The 12,636-nt window shown below is 50.2% G+C and overlaps 1 protein-coding gene across 2 annotated transcripts in view; it reads left to right on the top strand.

The window, feature by feature from the left end:
- Positions 1-5,227: 5,227 nt before the first annotated feature.
- The window catches only part of IKZF1 (IKAROS family zinc finger 1), a 94,777-nt gene continuing 87,368 nt past the window's right edge, over positions 5,228-12,636 (top strand). The window contains exon 1 of one of the 2 annotated variants that reach the window (XM_032306110.1): positions 5,228-5,495. The gene's annotated coding sequence lies outside the window, so the exon portion shown is untranslated. Of the gene's footprint in view, positions 5,496-6,572; positions 9,503-12,636 lie in introns of those variants that run through there. The other variant, XM_032306111.1, reaches the window with a different exon arrangement.

Below are 12,636 nucleotides of genomic sequence, written 5' to 3' on the forward strand. Positions count from 1 at the left end.
AAACCCAAATGGTTGGTCTGCAGACTCTCACTTAATCTTTGACCCCAGGATGGCCTTGTTGTATTCTTAGGTGGGAAATAATGTCTGGAAATGTTCTTCACAGAGCTGGGCTCGGTAGAGCAGTCATTAGAATTACTTCCAGTCTTTGGTTAATTCCCTTTGGATGAGAATTTTTCAAGCACTCCCACCATGTGGGGAAGACAAACATTTCCTTATACCTTCTCTATTTCCCCCTCTTCCCTCCATGCCTCCACAAATCCCTTCCCAAATCTAGCAACCACTTAGTGGCTTCACACTTTTGTGTATCCGCAGGCTTTGCACTGGAATTTACCAAGACATGTTTTGCATGGACATAAAATTGTTTCTACTTTCCTAGGTTGGAGCACCTTCCTGTAAGATCACATGCTATGCCTTATTGGGACTTCCTGTCTCTCATGTACCACCTGCAAGGGGAGGCTGTCACTGAACCATGCCACCAGAAGACTTACAGTTCTACCAGTCATGTTCTAATCTTGTTCCTGTCCAGTGACAGCAACTGGAGGACGACCCCCACCCCACCCCATTTGTCTTTAGTCTGATCTGTTCATGTTAGATCAAGATCTACTTTTCCTTTACTCAACCAAAAAATGTTCAAAAAATTCTCATCCGAAAGCTCTCTAGGTAAATCTATCTTCTTCAAGTCATTATATCTGACCTGGTTTGCTTTTCAATCTCTTCCAACCAAATGATACTGATAAAAAGTCGCCATTTTTGAGAATCTAAGTGTATTCTGACAAAATCCAAGGGGAATAAATTGAATGAACTGTCATAAAATGGGAAGAATTTGGTTGTCGGTGGTGGCACATACTCGATTCAAATCTAGAGGTGGAAATGTGAATGATGAACAGAATGCTGGAATTTCTGAGTTTCAAAACCAGGAACAACTGAGCCTCCACAGAGCCTTGGAAACACTGCAGGAAAGGGAACATCCTGGGGGTCTCCTTGCTGTTGGTTGGGAATTTCCCACCCAGCCCTGCCCACTGGGCACTCCTAACTCCTTGGAAGCTCCCCCTGCTCCTCCCGCATGTCACGTTCCTTCCCTTCTAGATATAGTGACTTAGAAAAAGTGCTTAGAAAAAATATCCACAATCGCCAAACTGTGGAAAGAGCCCAGATGCCCTTCAACAGACGAATGGATAAGAAAGATGTGGTCCATATACACTATGGAGTATTATGCCTCCATCAGAAAGGATGAATACCCAACTTTTTTTTATCAACATGGATAGGACTGGAAGAGATTCTGCTGAGTGAAATAAGTCAAGCAGAGAGAGTCAATTACCATATGGTTTCACTTACTTGTGGAGCATAAGGAATAGCATGGAGGACATGAGGAGAAGGAAGGGAAAAATGAAGGGGGGGGGGGATCAGAAGGGACGGCGAACCATGAGAGACTGTGGACTCTGAGAAACAAACTGAGGGTTTTAGAGGGGTGAGGGGTGCAGGGATGTGTATTCAGGAAGGCATGGATTGCATGGAGCACTGGGTGTTATATGTAAACGATGAATCAGGGAGAACTACATCAAAAACTAATGATGTACTGTATGGTGACTAACATAACACACACACACAAAATAATAATTAAAAAAAAAAGAAAGAGAAAAAGTCAACCCTGAAGGAATGAGCCTGGGGGGGTGGGCGTGGTTAAGATGGTCAAGAACCTTGCCCCTGCCAGCAACCCTTAGTTTTCAAAACCAGAAGAAACAAAAGCTAGAGATTTTGAAAACTGGGGAAAAGAAACCAAAGAAGCAGAGTCCTTGTTGCAAAAGTTTCATCCATGTCCTAGTCTTTTCCCCCCTGTTCCTGTTCCTTTTCAGACGAAACTGCATGAGTTCTCTGTATTCCTTTAACACTGTAGAAGGACAATACAATTTTTTTTCTTTTACACAAATCTCTTCCTGTTACTTAAAAATGATTCCTGCTGTTCCCCAACTGCTGTGGGGGGGAAGGGGGGGCTCATTTGTTGCCATTTAGCAGATATTTTTAAACTGAAGAAAGATACAGTTATAATCATAGGAAATTACTTCCATTAGCTCATTTAATTTCCCCTAATCCTATCAACACCCTTGTAAAGTAGGTGTGCTCTGCAGATGACAAGGGAGGGAAGCCCAGAGAGGTTAAGTAACATTCCAAGAGTCACACAAGGAGTAAGAAAGGAAACAATGGATCATATTCTATCACCTCAAGCATCCTTTCACTCTGTAAAACTGACTCCCCCTTAAAATCTTCTCCAGTCTTTCCCAGCATAAAAGTGCCAATAGCTGCATCCCTTATTACAGTAAGCTTTGAATAAGTAGTTTGTGATTCATTATATAGGGGCTCTTGGTGATTTTGATAACATCTCAAAAGAAGAAAAACTGATAATTTAGCAGTTATTGTCTGAATAAATGAGGCCATCCTTCATTAAACAGCGCAATATTATTATGTATATATTCTAAAGAAACAAAATTACTTTACACCTATAATTTTTTTAAAATTATCACATGTTTCAGTTTATCCTGATAGATTTTCCCCTCCAATGTGCTTTAATTGTTGATTTAAGCATCCTCTCTAGGGCCATGGTGTTCACCCACAGACCCCAGGTAACAGTCTTGTGCTCTGCCTGTTTGGGTGTGGGAAGGGGAGAGGCCCATGAAGCCTGGTTTTCTCTGCTTGCTCTCCATCCTAAGAGGACACAGGTAGATAGCAAGTTTCATAGCAAACATTAATTGCCACTCACAGAGTCCTCTTCTTGGTGGGCAGAGGGCAAGAGCTTTCATATGTAAAATACACAATCTGCAAACAACCCCAGGAGGTAGCTTACATTATTACCACCAATCTCTAGATGTGAAAGTTGCCCTCTCAGAGAGGTTTAGGAACTTGGTCAGGACCACACAGCCTAAACCCTCAGGGTCCTTTACCTCCTATTCCTCCGCCTCAGGAGGAAATGCCTTGGCGTGGAGACTACATCTGGGTCCTTGAGTCCCACTCCTAGGGACCATGGCATACATTTAAATAGACACATCGGGGAGCAAAGAGTGCTGTGTGCGCCCAAGAACCAGAGGTGTCCCATAGCCCCTCCACTACCATATTTTTGGCCCCAAGGCCTTGAACCTTGTGTTTGTTGCTTCGTTTAGTCCTGACAAGAACTTTTAGGATGAACGAAGTAGCACTGGCTTCTTTTGCAGGTAAGGACAGTGAGGCTCAAAGAGGTTCAGTATCTTGCCTAAGGACATACAGGCAAGGGGTGGACTAAGGATTAAAGCAATGAACGTTTCACTAGTTCCTCTTCCTCTGGACTCCAAACAGGGGTAGTCAATGGGCTCAGGGCTCAGAACATCAAAATGTCTGTCAGCAGGAATTGAGTAGTAGGTGTTGCATAAGTGGTCCAGGAAGAACTCGTTCAGATGCTGTCTGTGGTTCTCAGAAGGCTGGAGAGACTTCTCCAGGATGGCACCAGGCAAAGCCAGTTCCGAAGAGTGCCTGGGTGCAGCCACCAGCAGCCTCCTGGGCCAGGCCACAGCCTTCCCCGGTGGCTGCCATTCCCTGCCACGCTCAAGAGCCTGAAATGACATTTTCCACATGTTACCTGTCTCCACCTGGAAGGCCTGTGCGAGTGTTGAAGCGGCTCACTCACCCCTGTCCCTCCCTTAACGCCCAAGGGGGATCAGGGCATATCTACGGAATTCACAGTTCTCCCACTTCTGCTCACAATGAATACTGTCGCCCGGCTCCTACTGGGGTGGGGCCCGGCTCATGAGAATGATAATGGGCTCCTCGCAGAGTGTGGAAAGGTTCTCCATCTGAGCCGCATTCTTCTTCAGCAGAGACCCACAAGGGCGCCTCAACACTCGCGCTTCAGGGCTCAGGGAGGGAGGGGTCTGCGGTGCCAAGAGCCGCGGTACCAGGCTGCAGGATTGCCTTTGGTGTCACCTCCTCCCGCAGCTGTCCCTTCACACTTGCGTGTGCACACAGGCCAGATGGAAGGCGCGATCCTAACTGCTGCCTGAGCAGGTGGGAGGGAAGAGAGACGAGAGGTATTCCATTGGTTGTCTGGGAAAATGAATTGCACCTTCCCCTCACTTGCGGAGGATCAACTTTTCCCACCCCCTCGGGTGGGCACTCATCACCCGGGGTCGCAGCCAGAACCTGGGAGCCCAGTGGCCCCAGTTCGAGGGAAGTAGATCTGGGCGGGCAGTGGACGCCCCCAGTCACCGGGGGAAAGTGCTTCACGATGTCCCGCGTCCTGAGGGTCCCCGCGCCAGGGCGAGCGGCCCCGGCAGCTCGGCTCCCGCCTCCAGCTGCCCCGCACGCGCCGGCCGCGCCGGGCCCCCAAGGGTTAAGCGCGGGTTCCGCGGCGCCGCGGCCGATCCCGCCACCCGGTCCCGGGCGCAGAGAGCCGGCCGCCACCTGCCGCGCGGAGCCGCGGAGCGATGCGGCGTTGGAATGAGGAAGCGCGGCGGCAAGGGGAGGGCCCGGGCGCGCTGCGCGCGGGGGTGGCGGCGGCGCGCCGAGCGGGCCTGGCGCGGGCGAACGGCATGCAGCCGGCGGCGGTGCCAGCAGGTACGGCCCGCGCCGGCCGCCGTCCCGGCGGCCCTGGGGGCCGGGACCCAGCCTCGCGCCCTGGCAAAGTTTGTGCGCGCGGTCCCGGAGTTGCGGTCGGACGGCACCGCGGGAAGCCGCCATCCCGCGGCGGGGCGGGGACGGAGGCGGCGCGTCCCGTTCCGCGCCCCGCTCCGCGCCCTGGTCCCTGTCCCGTCCCGCGCCCATCTCTACGCCCCACTCCGAGTCCCCCTCCGCGCCCGGCTGAGCCGCCCCGCGCCGCCCTCTCCGAGTCCCGCGCCGCCCCGCGCCGCGCTCGGGTCCCGCTCCGTGTTCCGGAGCGGTGAGCCGGACCAGGGCAGGGCCGTGCGCGCGGGGCGGGGCGGCTGCGGGCCGGTAGCGCCGCGGCAGGAGGAGTGCACCTCCCCAAAGTTTGCGGAGCGCGGGCGGCGGGCGCGCGCTCCGGCCGCCGCCAATCTGGGCGGCCGCAAGTGGCAAAGCGCCGGCCCGCGGGGCGCGGCGCGGAGGGGCCCAGGTGCGCGGCCCGTGGGCGGCGCTGTGCGCTCGGGGCAAGCCGGCCGGCAGCTAGCGCGAAAGCCGGGTCGGAGCCGGCGGGGGGTGGGGAGGGTGGCGGAGAAATGGGGAACAATGCGAGTGAGCAACTTCAGGAAGTCATTGTGAAAGAAAGCTGGGAAGAGCTCGGCGGCCAAGTTAGCAGGGCATTCTAACAAGTGCATGCGCGGCCCGCGCCCGGGGCGGCGACTGCGGCGACAGCCCCTGGGTCCCCGCGGAGCGCCGCCGAGCCCGGGCGGGACTTTGGAGGTGGCGAGGCGGCCGGCCCGGGCGAGCCCGGCAGGGCAGAGGGAGCCCCGGCCCCGAGGTTGCTCTCCGCGCCTGAGGATCAGTCTTGGCCCCCAAAGTGCGACGCACACATCCATGTGAGTGTTTTCGAATTGAATTTCAATAGGAAAACTCCGGGTAGCTGGTGGATTAGGGAGAGAGGAGGGAGAGAGAGAGAAGGAAAGAATGAGAAGACGGGGTTTCGCTCAGGTCGGCCTCTCGGTTCTGCGGACGGTGAGAGCGCCCAGGTTGTCAGAGCCTCCGCCAACTTGTGCTGCGACCGCAGGCGCAGGGCCGGGCCGGCAGTGGGGCGCTTGTGCGGCGCCCTGCTGTCACCGTGAGGGGGACGTTCTAGCCCCACTTACATTACACTGTATAGACCTGCCTCTAGCTCATGGAAGTCAGGCTTTATAAAGTCGTTCGTACAGAGCTTTCCTTTCTTATTTCTGGGGTGAGAGCGTTTTGCTTATACTGTAAAATAATTAGATCGTGCCTGAACTCGCTTTCTGCAAGATGAAGAATTACCCCGGTTTGAAAAGTTAGTAGGACTTCGCTGACTGCGATTTTGGCTATCGGGTTTCTAAACTCCCTGGTAATGAGGCATCAGGTTACTAGCGACTGGATTTGCAATGTATGTTTAAAAAAAAAAAAAAATCGCCAAGGGTCCTCCGTGGTTCTTAAGGAATTGTAGGGAAAAGGAGATGGGTTTTTTCCCTTCTAATTCGGAGGCACAGAGTATGGCGTGTAGAAAGCGGACAGGCACAGCTTTCCAAAGCAGTGCCCCCATCGTCGCTCTGGGCTGCAGCCGGCCCAGAGCGAGTTCAAGGCAAGCTTGCCTGCCGCTCACCCTGCTTCCGACTGTGCATCTCAGCTCCCAGGTACCTTGTTTTAAACTTGGAATCACAAACTGCTGTTGAACGAATACTTGCTTGAGAGCCAAATCAACTTCTGTTAAGGGAGAAAAACGTATGGAGGTTGAAAATATTTAATCTGGACAATATTTAAAGTTTCATAGAAATTGAAATGGTTGCAAGGATTTGTTCACTTGGTTCTGAGTTGAGAGACAGGAAACTGCAGGAGATGGTGGGAGCCTTGTGAATTTGTTTCTTTGTTTGAAGATGTTTGGTGAGGCTCCTTGGACCCATCTTTTATGTGGAATTTTTAAAGTACCAGGTTTTTTTTTTTATATTAAATGTCAGAATTATTTTAGTAGCAAATGAGGTTATTTGATATGTGGCAAAAAATTTAAACAGTGCCAAATATCCGTGACAGGATTACCTGCTTCCATCATAGAATATGCAGAACATGTTTAAAAAATAACTTGTATGAACAGATGTGGATAATGATGGCACATTTTAAAATCCTGTACACTCCTGGTTTCATGGAATGCATCCGATTTCAAAACTTTCCAGGAACATACGTGTTTATACCTTTTTTTACGTGGCAAAAAAAATGTGCTTCCCGGTCTTGGAGTCCCCCAGAGCGGAGGCCAGAGCAAATGCTTGAGTTAAAGGGTCATGCTTCTTCCCCTTTTGTTTCATGGTGATAGTTGAAGGCAGGAGCTCTAAAAACTCCAGCATGCTTGCTTGTTGGTGTAATTCACCAGCGTTTTAATTGAAAGGCTACATCCTTACACATCCTCCTGGGAAATCAGAAACATGGTAGCAAGAGGAGCTCATCCGCTGGGTCTCACCGGGTGAGCTTGTGGGTCCCTAAATAAAAGTGGGTTTTGTCCTATTCTTGTGGGTCCCTAAAATAAAAAGCATGCTTGCGTATTCTTTTGAGAACTTGGTCCGTGGTCTCTTGAGAGAGGATACACTGAAGCTGTCCTTGGCACCATTTTCTTTGTTGAAAAATTAAGATCCTAGTGAATTTCCTGGCCAGGACGTCTGAAGCCCCATGGTGCTGGGGTCCACCGAGCCTTCATCACTTGGCTAGGGACTTAAGAGTTTGAGGATGGATGATGGTTCTTTTTTGTTGTTGTTTTTGTTTTTTGTTTTTTCCTCCCTTCATTTGGATTGGTGTATTTCATGTTTGGGTCCAATGGCAGCATATTGTCAACATAAATGTCAAACTTTGCAAATTTGCCACAACACTGTCCTACAGAGTGCCCTGTGACGAAACGCCCCCGCCTCCCACGTGTACAGGTGTTCTGTGTATACCTCAAGAGTATGTGTGCATTGACAGATATAGGAAATAAAGGAATTCATTGAGTCTGTGCACACACACACACACACACAATCACACAGCATGCACAGGGCACAGAGAGAGAGGTGTAGGGGGCAGGGCGAGAAAGAGTCTTCACATCTCACAAACCTAACCTGAGTAATAAAGTATCGCCATTTAGGTTCTGTGTCTTTGGTTGGTTTTTACCTTTCACTAAAGCAGGATGGGTTTTCCTTTTTATACTGTTGAGTGTAGATGTAAATGATATGAGTACTTTGGGTGTTTGTCTAACACTGTTAACCCAGAATCTGTCAAGGATAGCACCATTTCGTGGCATGTGTGTGTTTGTGTGTGTGTGTGTGTGTGTGTGTGTGTGTTTTCCTGCTCCTCTAATCTTTGTAATTCTGAAACAGTTTCACTATGAGATAAGTATTGGTTTTTGTTGACTTATCCTAATGGAGACCCATTCAAGGAGCCAGCTCACAGAGAGCACACAGAGCCCCTTTTATGTTCTATGGCAAGCTTTGGAACTTGTCAGCCTGACTGGCCTTTTTGGGGACTGTGACTCCTGCTTTCGGCCACGAGATGCTGTACCTCTCGGCCTGGCTGTCAAGGTTTCTCCCTGCCCTGCGTCAGTAGGTTATTCTTTTGAGAACCCTCAGGTGTGGGTGCGTGCAATCATTCCGGGTCTTCAAAACACAATATGTAAAAGCAACAAGTGACCCATCCTCTCAGGCTTTCAGAAGAACCTTGATCTTGTTTACACCTTGAGATGGGTCATTGTTTGGCTTACACCAGGCACAGGTGCATGTGTGATCTAGACGTTAGAGAGTTTGTGTTGCAGAGTATGGGTATGGAACACATACACATGCGCGCATTTAAAGTTCAGATGGGGAGGGAGATAGGAACGGGGCCGGCGTGCGCCAGACCAGACTCCAGCAGCTTCTTCTTGGAGACCCAAGGTGTTACTGCGTTCTTGGCAGTTTAAGAACCGACTTCACAGCCGGGGGTCTCTCTCTGCCGTTCCTGGGATACGCGCTCCCATCCTTCCCCCTTCTGCGCCGTTCCGGGGATGGCTTTTGTTTGATGTCGTTTTTAAACGCGCGATGCTCCTCTGACAACTATCTCTCAGACGTGACAAAACGTGCAGCGTGAAACACAGCCAGACAAAAGACACAGTGCACACGCTCCTGAGTGGGGGGTGGGGCAGGGCCCCACTCCCCGCTTCTGTGTGTGTGTGTGTGTGTCGCTGGGGGTCACTCCTGAGAGGGGCCCACAGGGCGCCCGTGGTGGCCGCGCCCCTAAAGGCCACGTCCTCCTCACTTCCATTGGCTTTGTGTCCTTCTCAGAGTAGACTGTGAGCCACAGGCGGGACCCACAGGTGTCTTCAGGGACCCGCCTGGCGACAAACTGTTAAAAGTGGTGAAAACCCAGAGTCGCAGGTGGGAGGCCCGCTGTCTTTCCCTGGTTCAGGCCTCGCCCTGTTTCCCTTCTCCCGTGACCACGGCCACGGCCACGGCCACGGCCACGTCGGTTGGCCTTTGGGGAACTCACAATTCCTGCTGACTAAAAGAGCTCCGGCCCCACCACAGGCCTGTCGAATGAGACATCCTAATAATCTCGGAACCAGTTTCGGTCGGCACAGGAAGCCCAGGCTCCCTTCCTGCCCCTGTTTTCCTGAGAGAAAACTATCTTCCCTCCTTTTTTGCATATTTGGCGAATGGTTCCACCTTTCTCTCCGCCCCAGGGGAGTGTGAAGGCGGTGGCAGAGGACAGGGCCTACCGGCCTGCCACCCAGGGCAGCAGGGTCCTTCCCAAGTGGCTGAGTGGAGGGGACTCCACGTGCGTGACCCGGGGTCCGAAGACCCCCGTCCTCCAAAAGCGGCATTGGTGTGGGAAGGCAGCACCCCCGCGGTCGCTGGGAGGCACGGGTTGACGGGTGAGTGCCACTCACACTTTCTCTGCCGCGCTTACGAGACGGGGACAGCCAGCATGGCCTCTCTTCCTGGTGGCCTGCGCCCGCCCAGCCCGGCCTGGCTCCCCTCCGCAGCCTGTCTGGGTGATGGAGAGCATCATTAGACACCATTGGCATGCGCTGCGTTCGGGTTGTCCCGTGCCCCACCTCCTGATGGCTGGTGGCACGGGGCCACGGCTTAACGGATTGCCTAAAATGGGGCCTAATTAGTGGAAAAGTGCCTTCTTCATATTTTCTCACTCAAGTGTGCAATGATTCATTTTTCTCCAGCAATCAGCTCACTGCTGAAGGCAATCTGACTCTCTTCCTGCCATTTTCGCGCCAAAAGTTAGCAGTCATGGACACGGTGCAGGGCTTCCCGGCTGGGGGGGGGGGCGGTTGAGGGGAGTGCAGCGGGGTGAGGAGGGGGCACCCAGCATTGGTCCTCTGTCCCCCTTGCCAGCTCTTCCTTCTCCCTCCTGGTCTCTCTCCCTCTTCCTCCTTTCTCTGGGTGGGGTGGTGGGGGAGGGGAGGTTGCCTTGGGAGTCCATGGAAACAACTAAGAACAGCATCAAGTACATTTTAAGTGCTCGTACGCATCCCGACAGAGAGTTTCAGGCTCCATTTTGGAGATCATCCCGATAGCAGCCCTCTAAAGCGTTTTCTGGTAGTTTGAAACTATTTAAAATGGAACACTATGGCTCAGAGTCCTTTTCTGAAGCGCAGAGTTCTGCTAGGAATATTGATTTGCCTGTTTGGGGTGAATTTCTCTTGTGGAATCCGATTTTCACTGGTCAGGCTGGAGCCCATGAAGCAGCACAAAAGACCCCTCCTTGGCCCCCGGAGGGGGGAATGTTTGCTTTAGAATCTTTAGGAGAAATGAAAATGAGGAATTGATCTTTTATGAGCTTGCTTTGGAGACACTCTGAAACATCCTCCCCTCCCTGTGCTTTTAAGGCAAAGAGAGAGAGCAAGCCTGTGACCCCCTGGTGCGAGCCCCACTTTCCAGCCTGAAAAAGTGACCTTTTCCTTCTCTTTTGTGGTGAGTTTTGTGGAGGGCGGAAAATTAAAATGATATTCAAAGAGATCCACAGTGAAAACATATTGATAAATTGTGTATCCCACTTCATTCAACCAAAATCACCCTGCTAATTATCTGAGGTTGTTAGAGATAAGGCCATTAATTACCATTTAAAAATGGTTTGGAAATTTCTAGTGCTTTTCTGCACGTGTGTTCCTGCTTCTGCCGGGAGTTGTCTGTATTTCCCTGCATTTAAAGAATTTCCAGCTCTGTTTAGAGCAGCCTGGGCTCTTGTGAAAGAAATGAAACTTGCTGAACAGCAACGGTGAAATACTTAAAGTGAAGCATTGAAAATAAATAATTTAGGCTCCTTTAAGGGCTGCCAGGGAATCGGATGGTAGTGTTTAAAATGAGTTTTCCTCTCTTTTGCCCTCTGACGGACAAGAGCATTTCTCTGCCAGGTTACAAATAAACACACGCCGATTTCTGTGGCCCCTCAAATGAGGAAGTTGTAAGCTTTCTCCCCCCGCAACCCCCTCCCACCAAGGTCTGCATTAGGACCTTTTAGGCTAAATGTTGGGTGGGGTGGGGCCCCCAAACCCACCAGGATGTTGCATTCATGTGGACCATGTCCTTCGTTCTGTGGTTTTGGGTGTTTTCTCTTCGGGAGCCCTCCAGGTTGGGGCTGTAGCACGGGAGACTGAGCTCTCTCTCACAGAATAAAATGGAAATCTAGAACTTGTCTTGCTAATTTGCTCCAACTTAAACAGCCAGTTGAGACTATCAAGTAGTGTTCTCTTCTATGATTATTTGGTATATTGCCAGAGGAATCATTCTTACCAGATAACTTACCGAATGCATGTCTTCTCCCTTTTACTCTTCTCAAAACAGCTTGGTTTGACTTCAGTGCGACCGTTTGAGGTGAACAAGGTGAATTCCAGAGTTCTACTAAGAGCTCGGGCTGGGATTCAGAGAACCTGATTTGCGAATCCACATTTCTGTGTTCTGGGAACCAAGTTTAAAACTGTGACCATAGGATTTTTCGTCATTTTCATGAGGTTACCTTATTTCAAGTGATTTTAGTTGATGATCTGTGAGTGTTGCTGGTAGAACTGGGGAGCTCAGAAAGCTCATATTGCAGGGAGAATTTCCTGTTTGCCCCGGAAGCCGTCCGTGTGCTCATCGTTGAGGGGTTGGGGGGGGGCGGGCATCAGGGTGTCCGTCTGCAGCCCCCTCTCCAGAGCCGAGATGAAACCTCCCTTCTTACTGGTGCCCCCCACCCCCGCCCTCAGACTTTTCCATTGCAAGGAATAAGAGGTAGATAAACAGGGTAATGATGAATCCTGGGGCATGTTTGCTCCGAAACACATTTTCTCTGTGTGTGTATCTAGATTTTGTAAATCTTGTCTCATTACCAACCAGACAACAGAAACTTATCCAAAATGGAAAAAAAAAAAAAAAAGGTTAATAGTAACTAGCAGATTGTTCTTGGTGGTTGGTCGAATCAGCAGTGACTTTTCAGTTATTGGAAATAAACATATTTGTATGGATTTGTCGACAACTGGACGTTCCTATCAAGACTTGGAGAATTGTACTTCTCGGGTCTAAATAAATTAGATCTTTCACCAAAGAAACTCACACAAGCCCTGAAATTAAAAAAAAAAAAAAAAAGAAAGAAAGAAAATATCCCAATGACTTTATAGAAGGCCCAGAATTACAAGTGTGTGTGTGTGTGTGTGTGTGTGTGTTTGGAATATATGTATGTATTTGGAATGTTATAAGTGGGTTTGCATGTTCGACTTTAATTTTGAGCTTTCACATGTCCCCACTAAAGGATCTGCTAATATGTTAAGTGAAATCACTGCTGAAAAGGCAGGATAATATGCTGTCTTCTTTGTGAGAAAAGCCCATTGTCTTGCTGAGTAAGACACTTTCTGAATATTGTAACTTTGTATTTATGCATTTTTTTAAAAAGTGGAAACGACACTTCACACAAATTGGAATACAAAATTATGCCTGGGCTCTGCAGTCTCCTCGCTTTATCATAATAAATGACAAAACCATCAGCACTTTTGGGACCATCATTATTTGGGGACAG

This window comes from Mustela erminea, chromosome 11 (genome assembly GCF_009829155.1).
Source record: "Mustela erminea isolate mMusErm1 chromosome 11, mMusErm1.Pri, whole genome shotgun sequence".
NCBI classification, from domain to species: domain Eukaryota; kingdom Metazoa; phylum Chordata; class Mammalia; order Carnivora; family Mustelidae; genus Mustela; species Mustela erminea.